Source organism: Dermacentor andersoni, chromosome 8 (assembly GCF_023375885.2).
Source record: "Dermacentor andersoni chromosome 8, qqDerAnde1_hic_scaffold, whole genome shotgun sequence".
NCBI lineage: Eukaryota > Metazoa > Arthropoda > Arachnida > Ixodida > Ixodidae > Dermacentor > Dermacentor andersoni.
The window spans coordinates 84403158-84419986 of record NC_092821.1 but is presented as its reverse complement, the minus strand read 5'-3'; the positions used below and the strand labels follow the sequence as shown (position 1 = coordinate 84419986).

General features: G+C 45.6%; 1 protein-coding gene across 2 annotated transcripts in view; it reads left to right on the top strand.

Moving 5' to 3' along the window:
* Nucleotides 1–6390: 6390 nt before the first annotated feature.
* The window catches only part of LOC129386730 (uncharacterized), a 106109-nt gene continuing 95670 nt past the window's right edge, over nt 6391–16829 (top strand). Inside the window, exons 1-2 of one of the 2 annotated variants that reach the window (XM_072289794.1) lie at nt 6391–6561; nt 11655–11672. The gene's annotated coding sequence lies outside the window, so the exon portion shown is untranslated. The remainder of the gene's footprint in view (nt 6562–11654; nt 11673–16829) is intronic. The other variant, XM_072289795.1, reaches the window with a different exon arrangement.

The following is a 16829-nucleotide window of genomic DNA, read 5'->3' as shown; positions in this document are numbered from 1 at the left end:
GCTGATAAGTCATGCAACCTAAAGAAAGCTTAGGTATATTTGCTGTTATTTACGAAGCCCTTTAGTCTCTGGGCGTGTTTGCGCATTTTGCTATTCAGGTGTGTTGTATACGAGAATACACAAACCTCTGGCCATGCAACAGAAACACATATAAAGATACACGTCTTTCCTATTTATACCATGATACACAATAAAAGTTAAAAGAAAGAGCACGGCGGAACTCAGCTGACGATGACTTTTGACGGTAATGCGATGGCATTCGAGCAATGTAGCGACAGAACGTATTCGTGAAGTGACATTCGTTTACCATGTTTAGGGTTTTTCTGAGTATTTCGTTGTTTTGGTTATATGCCACATACTGGGCTATCGTCCCACTTTGTTACGGCATTCGTTTGCCAAGGTCATCTAAAGCGTGATGGCATGACGGTGACTGTAAGATGTCGAAGCAGTGACAATGAAATGAAGAATGGATGATACTGATGCTCGACAAAGGCGGTATAAAGACCATGGTACGATTACGACGAGATGTGAATTCTTGAATTATGACGATTCTGTAACGCCTACAGTGGGGTGATGATGACATGAGGATGACGACGACAGTATGAGGACGATGGTTTCACAACGACGGTATGGACAACCAGATGATGCAAGAATGAAGGCGAGGGCACGACCATGGTAGCATAACGGCGATGGTAGGAAAACAGAAGCGTGATAGCGTCGGCATGACGACAACGCAATCACGACGATGGCATGTCAACGGCGGCCTAATCACGATGGAATGCGGACACCATGATTAGGATAGAATGACGAACAAGGAATGAGTTCGTTTGATCGACGAAGGTGTTATGACCATGAAGGAATGCCGACAATGGGACGACGTTAGTGGAGTGAAGAGGATTGTGAAATGACAGCTTGGCGATGATGGCAAAATGTTAATTGCATGATGAAGACGGTGGATCGCGAAGGTGGCACGACGAGATGTGAATATTGAAGTTGCAAGGACGACGATGTAGTGACCTTGACGGCATCTCGATGACAGTATGACAACAAATGCGCGATGACGACGCATTGGCGACGATGGCGTGAGAACAGCATGATGACATTGGGATGAGGACGAGTGTATGATAACAATACCGTAACGGTGACTTTATCACAAAACCTCTATGACAACTGTGGCAAGACGAAGATCAGTTGGCGTAGCTGGTGTGACGGCGGTGGCATGACCACAAAGGCATCACAAGAGTCTTACAAAGGATGCATGACAGATACACTCTGATGAAGACAGCATGCCATGGATGGCATAATCACGATCGACGTTGACAGAGTGACGATAATGGGATGACGTTACTCAAGTGAGGTCATTGGTAAGACGACTGCGTGACGACGGCGGCAAGATGACGACTGTGTGACGATAATAGCGTGATGTCGGCAGCATGACGAGAGTCAGATGACAACGCTACGATAAATTGATTGCACATTATAGCATAGGCTGCATCGTTCCTGTTCTTTACTAACAAATGTCCTGCACGTAGTGCCATGGATACAGAATTACGGCTGGTATTACCGTAATGAAGTGATGGGCTTCGTAAATGAAATAAACATACGAGCAGCAGACTGCCATCTAGCTGCTTGGTCCTATATGCCAGGCAACTGTGTTTACCGGCAGAGCAATTTGTACTAGAATGAGTGACGTACGCAGGACTTTCATTATTCGGGCGGGGGAGCGGAGAAGGGGGAGCGTAATCCAAAAAAAGGAGAGAAGATCAGGAAAGGCCAAAATAGCAAGGAGCACAAAATACAATAAGACAACAATAGCTCGGACAAGGAATCAGTCAAATCCGAATCTTTTAAATGCAACTTCGGGACGCTCTAAGCGTCCTTTACATGATGTACCAGTTTCGTTTTTCTTTGTCTATAGAGATATTTGAGAACGGTTTACTTACGCGGTGAGAGCAGACCTCGGAGTCACGTAAGCTTGGTGCCTGGCCTGCGGCACAAAAACGAAAGGAAGTAGAGTTCGTGATCTCGGCCATGACAGCAAATACCCCACCAATCTTCCAACATGAAAAAGTTAAGCATGGTCGAAAATTCAGCTATACATGCGCAGGGGGTAGTTGCATTATAAAGCTTTAAACCACCGAAACTGTAATAAGCACAGTTCTCTTATCTTGCTTTTCAAACTGCAACTATTATGTTCATGTATTCTTTGTTCATGCTGTCATGGCGACTTATTTAGCAAAGCTTTGCCCAGACAATCGTTTATGAAAATAGTAATAAATGAGCGACGTATCAATGCACATAAGATGAAATCAATATGTTATTTAATAGGGCATACTTGCCGAAAGGCGCCTTTTACGGCAAGCTGCAGGCTGTGGGCGGCGGAGCCAAATCGAAATTGATCTAACTGATGGAACTCTAATAAAAGCTGCTTGGTTAAGCGTTCCGGGCAGTCATCAAAATTGTCATTATCATCGTCCTCTTCAGTCTCCCACCTTGTAAATGCATAAGCCTTTTTCACTCATGAAGCGTTGTCTGTGGCCACGCGAAGAACCTGGAAAATGAAATGAAAACGCTTAACGGTGGCAAAATTGTACGCAAACACATCTTTCACCTTGTCAGCGATGTTCCACTGCAGCAATACTGCGTAGTATTCGGAGCGGATCCGAGCAGCTGTATGGCTCCCCGTCAAGCGAGTGAAACTGAGGAGGTACGTGTGAGCCGTGCAGTCGCTCTCCACGAATGTTGCTTCGACAGCCAGGAAGCCCATCGTACACCTCGACATCCACACGTCTAGTCCGATACAGACGTACTCCACGCCCGCCAAAGATGACCATAATTTTGTCAGCAGCGTTGATGCCTACCCGGGCAGGAACTTCTCCCTGAGGTCATCCTGCGAAGGCAACTTGTAGCCCGAGACGGCAACCTGAATTTGAAAGAATACAAAGCAGTTACTTTGATGAAAGGCGGCCTATAATATGGTCAAACTTACCATTACGAATGATTTGAATTCCTCCCACTCGACAACATGAAAGGGCTACATGTAAGTGAAAATCACGTTGCTTATGGCGTCGTCAAGAGCAGCCTTTCGATGAACCCGCACAGAGCTGCGACCAGCGGTGAAGGCCGACGTTATCTTCGGCTGGCTTGCCAGCCCTGTCTCTTGTTGCGCGTTCTCACGTCCGTGTCTTACTTTTTAGGTGCCGCATCAAATCTATAGTTTCGGAGCAAAGCTTGCCGCGTGAAGCTTGTGTGTTTTCTTGTCGCGTAGTTTCCAGAAAATTGTTTACAATGTGCCATGTTGGCGGACCTACTGCGCGCGTGAGCCGCTGGGCGCAGGAGCCAGTGTGGCAGTGCATTCGGTAAGCGCTTTTCATTTGCAATAGAACGGAGCTCCCTGGAACGGAGCCAACGTGGGTTTCTTTTTTCGGCGCGAATTGTCGCATAGTGGTTCGGGGAAGCGCCGCCGTGGCCACAGTTACATGGGCTCTCCTGCTTCGCGTGGCTTCGCGAACCAATGCTTTCAAAAGTTTATTCTCTCTCTCTCTCTCTCTCTCTCTCTATGGAGCGAGAGGGCGCACTGTTCATCGTGTATGCGTCAGAGTCGCCGACGGCTACAGAAGCAAAAACAAAGAAATGAAGGGTAGGGAGACAGCAGGTGGCCAGGGCGAAGAAGCCGCCGAGGTAAAAAAAAAAAAAATATCACAAGGCGTTAGGGGAGAGGGGGGGTGAGGCGTATGCCACCGCCGCAGTTTCGCGCGACGGATACCAGCGGCGTAGAACCGCGGTTACACGAAGAATCGAGACAAACTTCGGAGCAACTCAGTCGATATCGACATGATTGTAGTAACAGTGGTTCTTATAAATGTACCGTGATTGTAATCAGCTGAGCCATTTTAACAATACTGCTTTATTGTTAAATTCCAGGTTCTCACTTATTAATGTTTCAACGTGGACTGGTTGGTTCTTCGGCATATTTTCACAAAAACAAGGCGTACATAAAAACCGCTCTATTTTCGGAAAAGACGTAATTCCATTCCGATCCCAATGGTGGCAAAATGCGCTCAATTCCATTCCCATTCTATTCCGGGGTCGTGAAAATGTGGAATTATTCCGGAGTCATTCCAATTCCTTTAGTTTTGCACAAGAAACAGATTTTTACCTTAGCGAATTTTTTATTCCTGTGATATTCCTGCCATATTTCGAAGACAGCCATACTCATTTCCAGCCTACAGAAGGTGAAAAAATTCATTTACATTTAACGGGCAAACTATTAGTGATCCATTTGAAATTTCAAAATTGTTTACCAGAATTTCAAATCAGCTTTTACTTGAGATAACCTTGAGGTTCCCACTTTTGATCGCGTTGCAGATACTTATATAGATGACAGAAGTGAGCGAGGTAGGTGCTTTAAATCTTGATTCAAAAAAGAATCAAAGCCCTGATGACATTCCAAACTCATTTCTTTTGCATTACTCCTTATAGACGTGCAAGTTCCTTACCATTATCTTTTAAACATTCCTGCCCACTTGTGAAGCTCCAAATTTATATATGGTTTGCTATGATTATTCTATATACAAATCTGGGAATAAGCACACTTTGACAAATTAAAGACCCATTTAATTAACGTCCCAATGTGGCAAGTTAGTGGAGCATATCGTATATAAGCTTATAGCCGGGTTTCTTGAGTCTAGTGACATCCTGTTTAGTTCTCGACATGGTTTTAGAAAAGGCCTGAGCACAGTCTCACAGCTCGTAGAAATCGGCCACGTCATAGGCCAGTCTCTCGATTTCTGTGTAAATTGACGCTTCATTTATTTATTTGAAAAACATTTGATGTAGTAGTTCACACCAAACTCTTGCACAAACTTCGAGTATTTTAAATGACTGTAATATTGTATACTGGTTGTCTAGATTTCTCTCTCAACGATCACAATGCGTACTTTTTATCTCTAATAAATCCCTGGTGCTCAGGTGTACCGCAAGGCTCCGTGCTCGGCAATCTGCTGTTCGTACTTTAAATAAATGATATGCGTTCTACTATTTCCTAAAAAATCCACTTAAATGCAGACTATTGTGTCATATACAACGTCATCAAATGAATGTCTGATCACGTCACTCTTAACACATGTTTCAAGTTGATTTGCAGCTGGTGCAAACAGTGGCAGATGATGGCGTCGTTCTTTATAATCATGGCGTCGTTCTTTATAACATTTTACATACGCCTTTAACAACCAAACCTTCCACAGAGTTAACCAATATAAATATTTGGGAGTTCCTTTTTCACACGATACGTCTTCGTCTTCGCACATCGAACCAGCCTGCAAAAAAGCTCTTCGACGCCTTGGTTATTTGCAGTGCACCCACCTATCCGAAACAAAACGCACTAGATTGTTAACTTATATACCCTATTACGTTCAATATTAGACCACGCCTCTATCATATTGGATCCCATAATAAAAAAAGACGTCAAATTCTTAGACTCACTGCAGAAAAAAACCTGTCAGATTTATCTGTCGTCGTTATGATAGATATTTTTCACCCTTTTCCGACTTTTCTAACCTGAAGTTATTCACACTCCAGAAAAGTGTCCACTTTGACCGCTTGAAGTTTTTGCACAATAATATAAATTCACCACGTTGTTCTTCTTGTGATTATATTTCATTTTCAGCACCCTCAAATAATTGTCAATATCATCCACTAAATATTGTTCCTTATAGTTCTTGTACAGACTGGTTTTTGTAGAGTGCTTTTTTTCTTCGTACCATTCAGTGCCAGAATGTGTTGCCCGGGAATGTACGCCAATGCACTTTAGATGAATTTCTTACTGCTATTTATTAGCCGTAATGTATCTATGAAATTTGCTGTTCTTTTCTTACTCCTGCAATAGCCATATGTTGGCGGCAGCATGTACAATTAAGTAAATAAATAAATACATAGGTATTCATTCTAATATTCCTCCGTGCTGTACAGTAATTTTGTCGTCTTTTGTTTCTCCAATAAGTCTCATGGGCATGAACCCAGATTTTAGGGCACAAAAAGAAAAAGAAAAGCTGCCACAGAGATGTTTGTTCAGCTGTGAGGGAATGTATAGTTAGTTCAGGGAGATTTTCTTAAGTTCTTCATAGGTTATGTTTATTCATTTTGTTCAGCCAATTTTACCAATTTTAGTAATAATAGAAGTTACGGAATACTATCCTAATCTTGGCCGATCCCGCACTGTGGATGTGCGCCACCATTGAAGGAAAATGAAAGTTAATCCAAATCTTCGTGAGTGAAGTGCGATAGGCGTTATACTTCACCTTGATTTACTTTTTCTATTAGGCATTCCTCGTCCCCCTTGTAGTTTTCTCTTGAACCGCCGAATTTTCGCCAATTCCCCTTAGTGGGTAAGCGCCACCAATGAAGAACAACCAAGCAATCAAGTGCCCGGCTATCAAAGAAGAAGAAGAAAAGGCAGTAGTGCGCGAGGTCTGAGCCACGACGTTCGCTCAAGGTTTCTCCTTCTTCTGGCCTCTTTCCAGTCGCTCAGGTGAATATTTGCGGTTCCGGCGCCAAACATGGGTAAGTGAATGTTTAATTCAGAGTTTAGTTTGCTTCGTCTTGTAACCCACGACTGCCCGGCAGGTACAAAATCGACCCATACCGGTGTCGTACTTGGCGTTGAGCTTTTAAAGGCACTGAGGCGCGCTGTGCTGGGCAAACACGGACTACAATACTTTCTTCCTTGCAGTGCAATCACTACCAAAAAAAAAAAATAGACCAGTGAGATGTTTTCTGCAACACGGCTTGGCTAGTTTGCGTTGAGGCCTACGCACGCGCACTGAACGCATGTCTTGCGCCGTACAATCAATTCCGCTTGTCCGCGAGCAATGATTGCAGCTCATGAACTAGAAACGGCTTCCTTATTGCGATACACTGAAATAAAGCTTGCCGGAGTTAGGAAACAGGTCGGGCCAAAAGAAATTTGTCGCAAGAAGAGCTACCTTTAACCCAGAGACGATGGCAGCTATGGTCTTGCTGCTTTTAAAGGGTTCTTGAAGATCCGCTAATGATGAAAGAAAATGAGGCTACAGTCCACGCTATGAAGGTGGTTGGCCAGAAGCTGCGGTATAACGTGATCCAAAAGAAAAGTGTGACGTAGCCTTGAACGGGGTTGCGCCCGCCTGAGCACGACACTGTTCTGCATACTGACATTGCTGTTTTTCGTAACTCATGTTATTCGCGCTGCACTACGGGAGTCATGCATGGCGCTTCCATAGCGCTATCACAACACAGATGAAATCAAATTCTAGGCGGGTTCTTTTTTCAAATATGAAACTAGTAACGTCACTCTCTCCTTTCTGCGCTAAACTTGCCACTTTTACTTGGCAGGCGCGGTCCTTGCTCTTTCACAAGGAACGCCGCGCTTGCGTTCCGCTGTAATTGGTTAAGTTCTTGGTGGCGTGGAGGAAGAAATCCCGGGGTCCAAGTGATATGCGGCTTCCCGACTAAAAGGAATGGCGCTCTCTCTCCGAAATTTATTGGTCTCTCTCTTCACGCACCTTGACTCCAACAAGGTGAAGCGTGTGAGGTCATCAAACCTTAAAGATTCCGAAGTTATCACATACAAGGGACATCACTTCCAATCCGCCTGCTAGCACACATGTAGCATACATTTCACACACCCACTTCTGTTCATCGTCTAGCTTTCCTCTTACGCGCAATCAACTAATGTCACCTCGTTCACTCAGTTTTCCACCGACCGTGCGGCATCATCGTCATGTAGCCAATGTGCCCGGAGTCCCGAAGAGCGCAAGTGAATGATTCTGTCATCAAGAAAGAGTGGCTGGGTGTCTTTCACTACGGACGCAGTGTCCACGTGTCTTGTAGAAAAATTCGATGGTCCGTGGGGGACGTGACAAATGCGAGAGAGAAATCAATCGTCTGCCTTCAGCTTTTGAGTGGTTCAGGGGCCCTTAAACAACAATGTGAGCCAATGAGGAATTTAAGAGAAAGTGCTCTTTTTGGTGGGGCGCGCAACACTGCTATCAAGATTTTAAGTGCGGCTTTGCTTCGCTTTAATTGGACGTCAGACGCTTGGTGACGTGCCTACCGACAGCATGTTACTCAGAACAATAATTCGCCAACGTGCAAGGAGCAATCACGCAGGGTTTCCCTGCAGTTCCGTGAGTTTCATGTATACGGGCTACCACATGAATTCGGTTTAGTTAATGCAAACAAAATACAGGTGCTTTGAAATTTGTGTATATTTTTAAATTGAGGCTATAGAAATCTAACGGCCTCTTTTACTGGTAGACTACTTAACTGAATATGCTGGCGCCTTTTGAAGCGTATCTTGTCCCACAACAACAGTCATCGGCCTTGCTTGCGTTTCCTTCCGAGAAAAATCTGCGCTCGCTACTTTCTTGTCGAAAATGCTATGTCATGCTGACAACGCTCATGTCAATCGTGACCTGGAATTACTGGGCTCACAGCGTTAAAGAAACGAAACGCAAACAAGACTTATGGAGATTATTATTGTCGTACAAGATACGCCTGAAAGCGTGTAAACTGTTTTAACAGTGCACTCTCCACCTTGCTTTAATTTGTACCAACTTTAGTCTACCTTGACCCACTTTATTCTGTTTTAATGTACTTTGATTTACTTTAATCTGAATTAATTCCCCTGAGAGCAATTTTGGAAGTGGGCCAGATCGGCTTTCTGGGTAATTTCTCAGTGCGAGAGGCAGCAGGTACTTCGCCGGGAACGTGACGTCAACACTTAGTCACGTCGGTGGTCTTGCCATGCGGGGTGGACGCCGGTCGCAGGATTTTTCGCTTCGTGGGGCGTATAAGGCTGTCGCCTTAATAAGGCCCATCCGGCGACCTCAATAATATAAAGCTTGATGGAATCACGCCCTGTCGTCATGCACAGATTCCGGGCACCATATGAGCCCTTTCTACAGGGCTCATATGATGCCCGTGAACACGCTGTGGGAATCATCTCATGAAGCGTTTCCAGCGGTGAAAATTGCTTTGGCTGGTGAAAATACCTTGTCACGTGTCCGAGCCGAGGTCAGTGAACGTGTCTCTCAACATCGGCTTCAACGCCAAACAATCCTGGTGCTTCTCTTCTGTGTAGTTTGGTGCCGTGAATACCTCGTTGCGGTCCTCCTCATGTTCGAGTTACCCTTGTTTTCTTTTTTAAATACGAAGCTTTCTTTGCCTTTTACTTCGACTTTCCCATTGCTGGTTCTGCTGCTGCTGCTGTTCGCCACGCCGCTAACGCCGGTCACGTCAGGACGTAGTTGAAACGCGCGTCACTAACGCCGGCCGTGTCAGGACGTGGTCGGGACATGGCTGTGTCACAAAACAAAAACAAAAGGCATGCGCTGTTGGTGTTTTGTTTCATGACATTTGTTTATGAGCTGTCATTCTCAAAATTCCGAGGAATAACTTCATGAAGAATGTAAGACAGGGTATGCTCCACATGGAGGGCCTGCGCGGTTGGGGTTCAGAATGATTATTCGCCAAGCAATGGCCGCGGCGTCGACACGGAATATCCTGCGACACAGGGCCCTTCCCGCTATCGCGGTAAGATCGCCCCACATGCAGCGTTTTCCCGGCGTTCACTGGCTTTTGAGCGCAAGCCAATCAGAGCTGGTCCGCCTGCCGCTCGTGTGGGTGGGCGCCTTCTGTGGTGGCGTACATGCGTCGACGCCGAGAGACGCAACGCCAGAAGACGCCGGTAAAAACGCTGAATGTGGCGCGGCCTTTAGTACATGCCAGCAGTGTGGCACAAAGGAAACACGACCAGAGAAGCTCATATCAAGATTTACACCGCGTCGCATTTGTACAATGCCTTCTGGACGCCTACATAGGCGTGACCCCTCTCAAATGCTGTGCAGAAGCTGCCGCGCTTGTCTCCGTGCTCACCTGCAACAGCAACGACATTAGAGGAGTAGAGTAGTGGGAAGAATGTTAGCCAGGAAATAGAGAGAGAGAGGGAGGAGGCAGTTTTGTAAGCGAAAACCCACAATGGTGCCGAAGCTTGCACTTAGTGCCGACGAGATGAAGGCTTGCATAAAGCGTCGAGCGGAGCAAGAACAACAAACACAAGCGTAGAAGCATGGTAACATTTCACATCCCGTCACGACTGTCGTATGCCGTCAGTATATCACCGCCAAATAATGTCAATAACACCTACAGTGTGTGGGATCTGCGTCTTTTTTTCCGCTTCATATAAGCCATTGAACTAGCACAACTGCAGATGGTAGGTAATAAAGCTGTCCACCTGGGAAATGAAAGGCACGCTTTAACTATTCCTCTAGCTAAAAACAAACGTCTAGCTAAAAACAAACTTAAGGGCTCGGTGGTTTCAATTCACGATGTCACACCTTGTATTTTTATCGCCCGACCAAACATCTGGTGCTGTGGATATCAGCATGACCGTATGCTGCGACTCAAGGATTTCCATGCCACCATGAATTGCCCTTAATACACGAAGCAAGTATACTGAATCGAGTCATGGCTTTCGAGACCATACGTGCTGCCAAATCTCGGAGGTGATGCTCAGACTATTCGCCGCCCACATTTGGAACACTACCTTTACGTGCCAGTATTCAGGCCAATTTCCTGCTTTCGTGATCCTGTCGTGAATACAAGGCGGTCAATATTGAAATGATCGCCAAGCCGACACCTAACGATAAATGGAGATTATTAAATATTTTGATGCGTTCGATTTACCATCATCAAAAAATCGCAGGTTTGCGTAATGTACATCAATGGCTGTTTCCATGTCATAGTTTCGCTTCTAGCTATAATGTGAAAAGTAAGTCTTTTACATACCTTATATATATATATATATATATATATATATATATTGTAAGGGATACGAAACGCGTACATGAATAGAGAAGGAAAGACGAAGAGAACGAAGAGGTGGAGAGGCCGGGCTGCGCTACGATCACGCTACGACCGTCATGAATCGCCTGTAAATACAACCATTTCTCGGCAACTCGTCGTAACAATATATATATATATACATATATATATATATATATATATATATATATATATATATATATATATATATAGTTCTCATAATGCTAAGGTGAACCTAGGAAACGTTTTACAAAAAGCTAAGGCTACGAGTTTTATGTGGTTTAGACAAAGCTGGGCATGATCAACTGAACACTGCCGATGAATTTTGATGAGTTCTAAGAAATTGTCCTCAACCACTTCAGAGGAGCTTAAGGAGTTGCTCTCCCTGCAAATAAAAGAAGTAATTTTGCTTCTTCATTAAGAAAAGCTATGTTTACATATGAGGGCCAGTTAAAGTTAAAGTTACTTCCGTATGAAAAAGTACTAAATAAAATGTAAAAAACAACTGAATAAATAATTTCGGGCTGGGTGCTGGACGTCGAATACTTTGGCATGGTTTCCTGTTTTGTGTGTTCCGAGGGTCCTGCCGCATTCTGATAAAATAGAAGCCTTACAGGTTGAACGTAGAAAATAGAACGCCTAAGAAACATTAAGTGTTGGTACTGCTCCCGGCATATAGATTAAACAGTGCAGCTGGCCAAATTCTCAGCCAATGCTTCAAGATGTGTATAAAGCGTGAATCTATAATGTTTTACAATTTAGTAAATTTTCCGCTTTTTTTCCCTTTACAGGGGACGAAACTGAAAATGGTAAGTTTTGTGCGTATACAACGTAATATAAACCGGCACCACGCATTGTCAACAGAAATAGGGTTCTGGATTTCCAAAGGTCTTCCCAAACTTGTTCCACTGGGTTGTGCGCAGCATCAAGTATGTGCATTTGAAATCTTCCAACTTCAATGATCACAATTTAAATGTTAATTTTTTAGAAAAATGCACGAGAATATTTCGGCCTTAAATGCATTATTTACAAGGATCACGCAAATTGTTTGCATATACTACTGTCCACGTCAGCCGCATTCCTTCCACCGGGTAATAGCGCAAATACGTCACTTTAGTTAGCTCACAAATGTGTGTGCAACGCCTTAGGCGTTTCACAGTTCTCGCTAAGGAAACACGCATTAAAAGTTGTAATAAATTATAAACTTAGAATAAACAACGATTTGATTATTGGACACGCCGTAGCGGAGGGTTGCGGAATAATTTTGGCAACTATTTGATCTACCGAATGTCCCCAATGCACGGGCCACGGGCGTTCTTGGATATCGCCCCGGTCGAGTTGCAGCCGCCGCGGCGGGGATTCCATCCCGCCACCTCGCACTTAGCAGCGCAACACCGCAGCCGCCAAGCCACGGCGGCGGGCGATTGAAAAGTTCCGTTAAGCCAGCGCATATGTACTGGCTGATGCAGTAGCTCCCGCGCCAAACGAAGCGTCTCAGAAGCACGAGAGCCCGGGTTTTTGTTAAAAATTCGCGAAATTAACGTGATCTTGTTTGGGGACATTTGTTTCTTTCTATCATGCATGTCATACCAGTAAAGTTTCGTTCGTTCTCTGTTGTCCTCGCTTCTCCGTTGGAACTTGAAGCTTCTCGGACGATGATCGGCAGTTGTTGATCAAACGCCGGCAGGACGCGATGAGGTCAGATGTACAAGAAATATTTATAGTTGAACTTTTCTATATGCATGGCAGGTAAAACAAATACATTACAAACTTGAACAATTGAGAAACAAAGTCTCACTCTTCGACTGTCTCAATGACTGTTAGAGCCCACACTCGTTTTAACGTACATAGTACGGAGGCTCACTGATCTATCAGCAATCCTGATTTCAGCCAAGTCTAACGTACATGGTACGGAGCCTCACTGATCTATCAGTAATCCTGATTTCAGCCAAGTCTGAGGGACAGCATGTCGTCCCGATTTTTATAGCCCAAATATACAAAGAAAGAAAGGCGGTAGGGCCGTTGGGCCGTCCCACAGGTTCAGTTGCCAATCAGAGTCAACCGTTTGTTAAGCCACAACCCACAGGGATGGGCTTACTCTTAAAAACAAATATGTTGGAAACCAAAGCTCTTTTCCTTCTTCCCCAAAACTCCGTTGCCCTCTCGTTTCTACGTAGTTAGTGACGGGCTCAGAAAAACACGCCATGCCCGAACAAGTTATCGCTAGACCGCCTCAAATCCCAACGGCGTCTAGGCCGCAAATGTCTCGGAAGCAGGGGCATCGACACCACGTAGTGCCGCTGTACTCAAAGTTTGGCCGTGTGGCAGACGGATGGCCCTCCTTGTCCTTCAAACTTATTGTCTACAAGACAAAGTTCTCCGAGTGCGTATTTACAAGACGCCGCCGTCCGAATGCACTGTTCACGTGTACACCGCATCCCTACAGCGTGCACTGTAAGCTGGCGTTCGACACCACACAGGCAGTCGCACCCAACAAGGCTGGCGATTGCGTTCCGGACGCGCGGCACGGGGTCAAGGTTGCTAAGCCCTTCTTAACCTCGGCGGCGCCTCCAATTAGTCAGGTACTCGGGCACCAGACCCACAATACCGTATACAGCGGTCCCTTTCAAGGCTGGTCTGCGTGGACTCGTGTGACCGTCGGCGGACTGCCAACACCCTGCGCACAATACCGACTTCCCGGAATCGGCACTCGCCCTCCTGGCGCCTGCCGCGACGCGTCACCCAACACCGCGCGGTCCGTGACCCCACATAACACAGAAACGGTTGCCCCGGTGACATGGGGGGGGGGGGGGAAGTGCACCCCCTCTCTATACACAGAGCACGTGGCCGATTCGTGACACTTAAGAACACGAACAATCAGAGCGACCTTACAATACCTTTCAGCTGTTTATAAAATGTGTTTCCCCCGTCTGAGAACAAAAAACCTAGTTTTCTCACGGAAGTAAATTCTACAACCGCCATCATACTGAGCCTGAAGACGCATCAAGCACCCTCTTGATTTTATTGTGGGAAGTGCTAGTGATTCCTCAATTGGATGCCTTAAATTGCCCAGCTTCAGGCGTATTTTTTCCGAAAAATCGAACGATTTTTGCAAAGCAGTGTTTGTCCACGTTACCAGCTAGAAACGGAACTTCAGTGTTCATGCCAAGTCTGATGGCGGCTGCATATCTACGTTATGTAATCTCAGCCGCAGCGCTTTTTTTTTCTTGCGGCACTATAAATCCTACCATGAAAAGTATTGTGTAGTATACGTATAAAGGAAAGAAAAAATGATGATGATCACAAGCATAATAGTTTACGTTATCAAGATGAAGGGTGATCAAGAGGAAGGGTCCGACGGCAGTGCAGCAGCCATCATAAATTCTTGATTTTGTCAGAAACAGCTCGACCGCTTCAAGCAGAAAATCTTCAAAGCGTGCGAAAGACCGCTTTTAGGACGCAATGAGAGAGCTTGTGTTGATGCGCTATAGTGCACCAAGTCCGAGCACAGCCACACCGAGCTCTAGCCTGTATTCAGTGTGACAGAATTTCTTGTGGAGATGCGCCCATTGGTTCGTTAAATCGCCGACGAATGTATACTCCGTTTTGAACAAACAGCCCCACTTCTAACCTCGGGCCTACGGAAAACAGTGTAGGCAAGAAAATGTGTCTTTTTAAAACTTATTTGTTTATTTTTCACAGTTGCAACAACTCATGAAAAGAATTCAGCGATCTATATTACTTTCTGCAACCGTAAAAAATTTCCGCAAATGCAGACACAAAATGTCAACATGCCTCGTGAGCTACTCGCAGGCATTTTTTTTTTAATGGACACCTCAGCCAATATGTGGCGTTGTCCTTTGTACTTGGCTTTGAAAAGTGTACTTGGCTTCAGAAAAAAGTGTCCACAACCGATGACAATGGAAGTGAACACAAGGATTTGCAAAACGCTTGCAGCAGTGTTCTTTTTTTAAGCGGCCGCCCGGGCCATGTCATGGTGTTCCCCTTTGGAAGCTGAACACACTGTGGCCACGTATCAAGATAGCTGCGGGGGGAGTGAAACGCCACGACCGAGCGTGCGTGAGCGGCGATTGAGCGTCACACATATGGCGAGGAGGAAGCAGGTTTCGAGCACCCTGCGATAAACAGCACGATGGTGATATCGGTCATATTCAGGCACCTTAGTCGATCACCGCTCGCGGTGCAGTGCAAATGTTGCCCCCGAGGCAAGATATCGAACGCTCCGCCACACGCCGTGTGCTCGCCTAGTCAGTTGCTCACACACATCTGTTTGTCGACGCCACACGGATAGTTATTTTGTGCCACGTTCGTCACCTCAGCGCTTTGCACGTGATTTCGACGAGCTCCGGCACGTCGCCTACGAAGCCCACCCGCGAGCGCGAAGCCCTGGTCTCTCAGACTGCGCTGTCGCACCAGGTATTCTCGAGAGCCTGACTGGAGTTGAATGCACAACGTTTTTAAATGCCTGCGACAAATACCGCATCCTGCAAGACAGCTCGCGGAGCACGGGGCGTGTATTAATCGTGACGTCATCTGACCTTGACGAACGGGAGAGTTTCCCCTCCGGACAGTGGCGTAGCCAGGGTGGGCCGACGGCACTTGAGCCACCCCCCTAATAGACCTTCTTTCCGGCGTGCGCCCTGCTCACTTTTATCCCTGGCAAGTCGCTTCTGAACAAAGGCGCATATCCTTCGAACGGCCGCCCCAGACAACTACAGGACGGTACACGCCTTCAGGCAGACCAGCGGCTCGCTCAACGTAATGCAATTAAATCTCGATCTAACGAAACCCGATTTTACGAAGTTCCCGATCTTACGAAGAAATTTCCACTTCCCGGCAGGTACTCGTTGGGTTCAGTGTTTCCATCAACCCGAATTAATGAAACAAACTTGGCCGAACTCGATTTGAAGACGTTTGCCATGAAACAAATGTCTAAAAAAGCGGTGATTCCTTTCTAATTTCGACACAGACGGGTTCTTCTTCGAGCACGCGTTCTAAAGTTATCGCGTTAAAACATCTAGGGTGCCATGGTCACATCCCTAGCTTTAATTTGACGAGGCTGCGCGATGTGCCCATTCACGGAACCACCGACTCAACACCGCCTTGGTAGGGGCGCTGGTGGTTGCTTTCGTTATTTCATGGTTTCTGTGACAGATGGCTAGATTAGCGGCAAATTCGATGCCGCGATAGCCTTTTCAGGTGCGCTACGTTACAGTTTTAGATTTTGAGGGACCAAAAAGTTCTTTCTCAATTTTGCAAACTTCCTGATTTAATAAAATAATTCTTGCGAGGTCATCCCTTCGTGAATTCTAATTTCAACTCTAGTTGTATTATGATGCCCCATGAATGAGAAACACAATAGAGATTAATCGAACCCTATACCCTGGCTCAACCCCCCCCCCCCAAAAAAAAAACAAAAAAAAAATTAGTGCTGGCTACGAGTATGCATCCTCCGTTATCTCGCTCCTTGACCATATTCCAGGCTAAATAAGGCGCGTGATTTTAATGAACGGTTAGATTTCGCTCAAGAGTACCTGGCATTACAATAAGTATCAACAAATGTGGCCACTGGCAGCAAAGTGGTTAAGAACACAGCAAAATAACGAGCAATTTTTTTTTATCGACGCTCTATCGGGTAGTGCGAAGGTTTTCCCTTGCGTTAACGGCGGTAAATTGCATTATGCATTGTTGAATCTGAGACAAACAGGGTTCTCACAAAGAGTTATCAGTTTCATGTGAGTGGCTGCATAATATTAACAATAGAACATTTTCATAGTTCGCATGTGAACGTCTCGGTACCACATATTTGCGAAACAAGTAGCGGCATTTTTCTTTGTCGAAATGATATCGAGGTGCTAGATGCTCATGCTCGTACTTCTCACTTGCAAATGACGTGATGACGGGAGCCACGTCTTTATGTTGCCTGCCATAGCAGAGGCCAACTG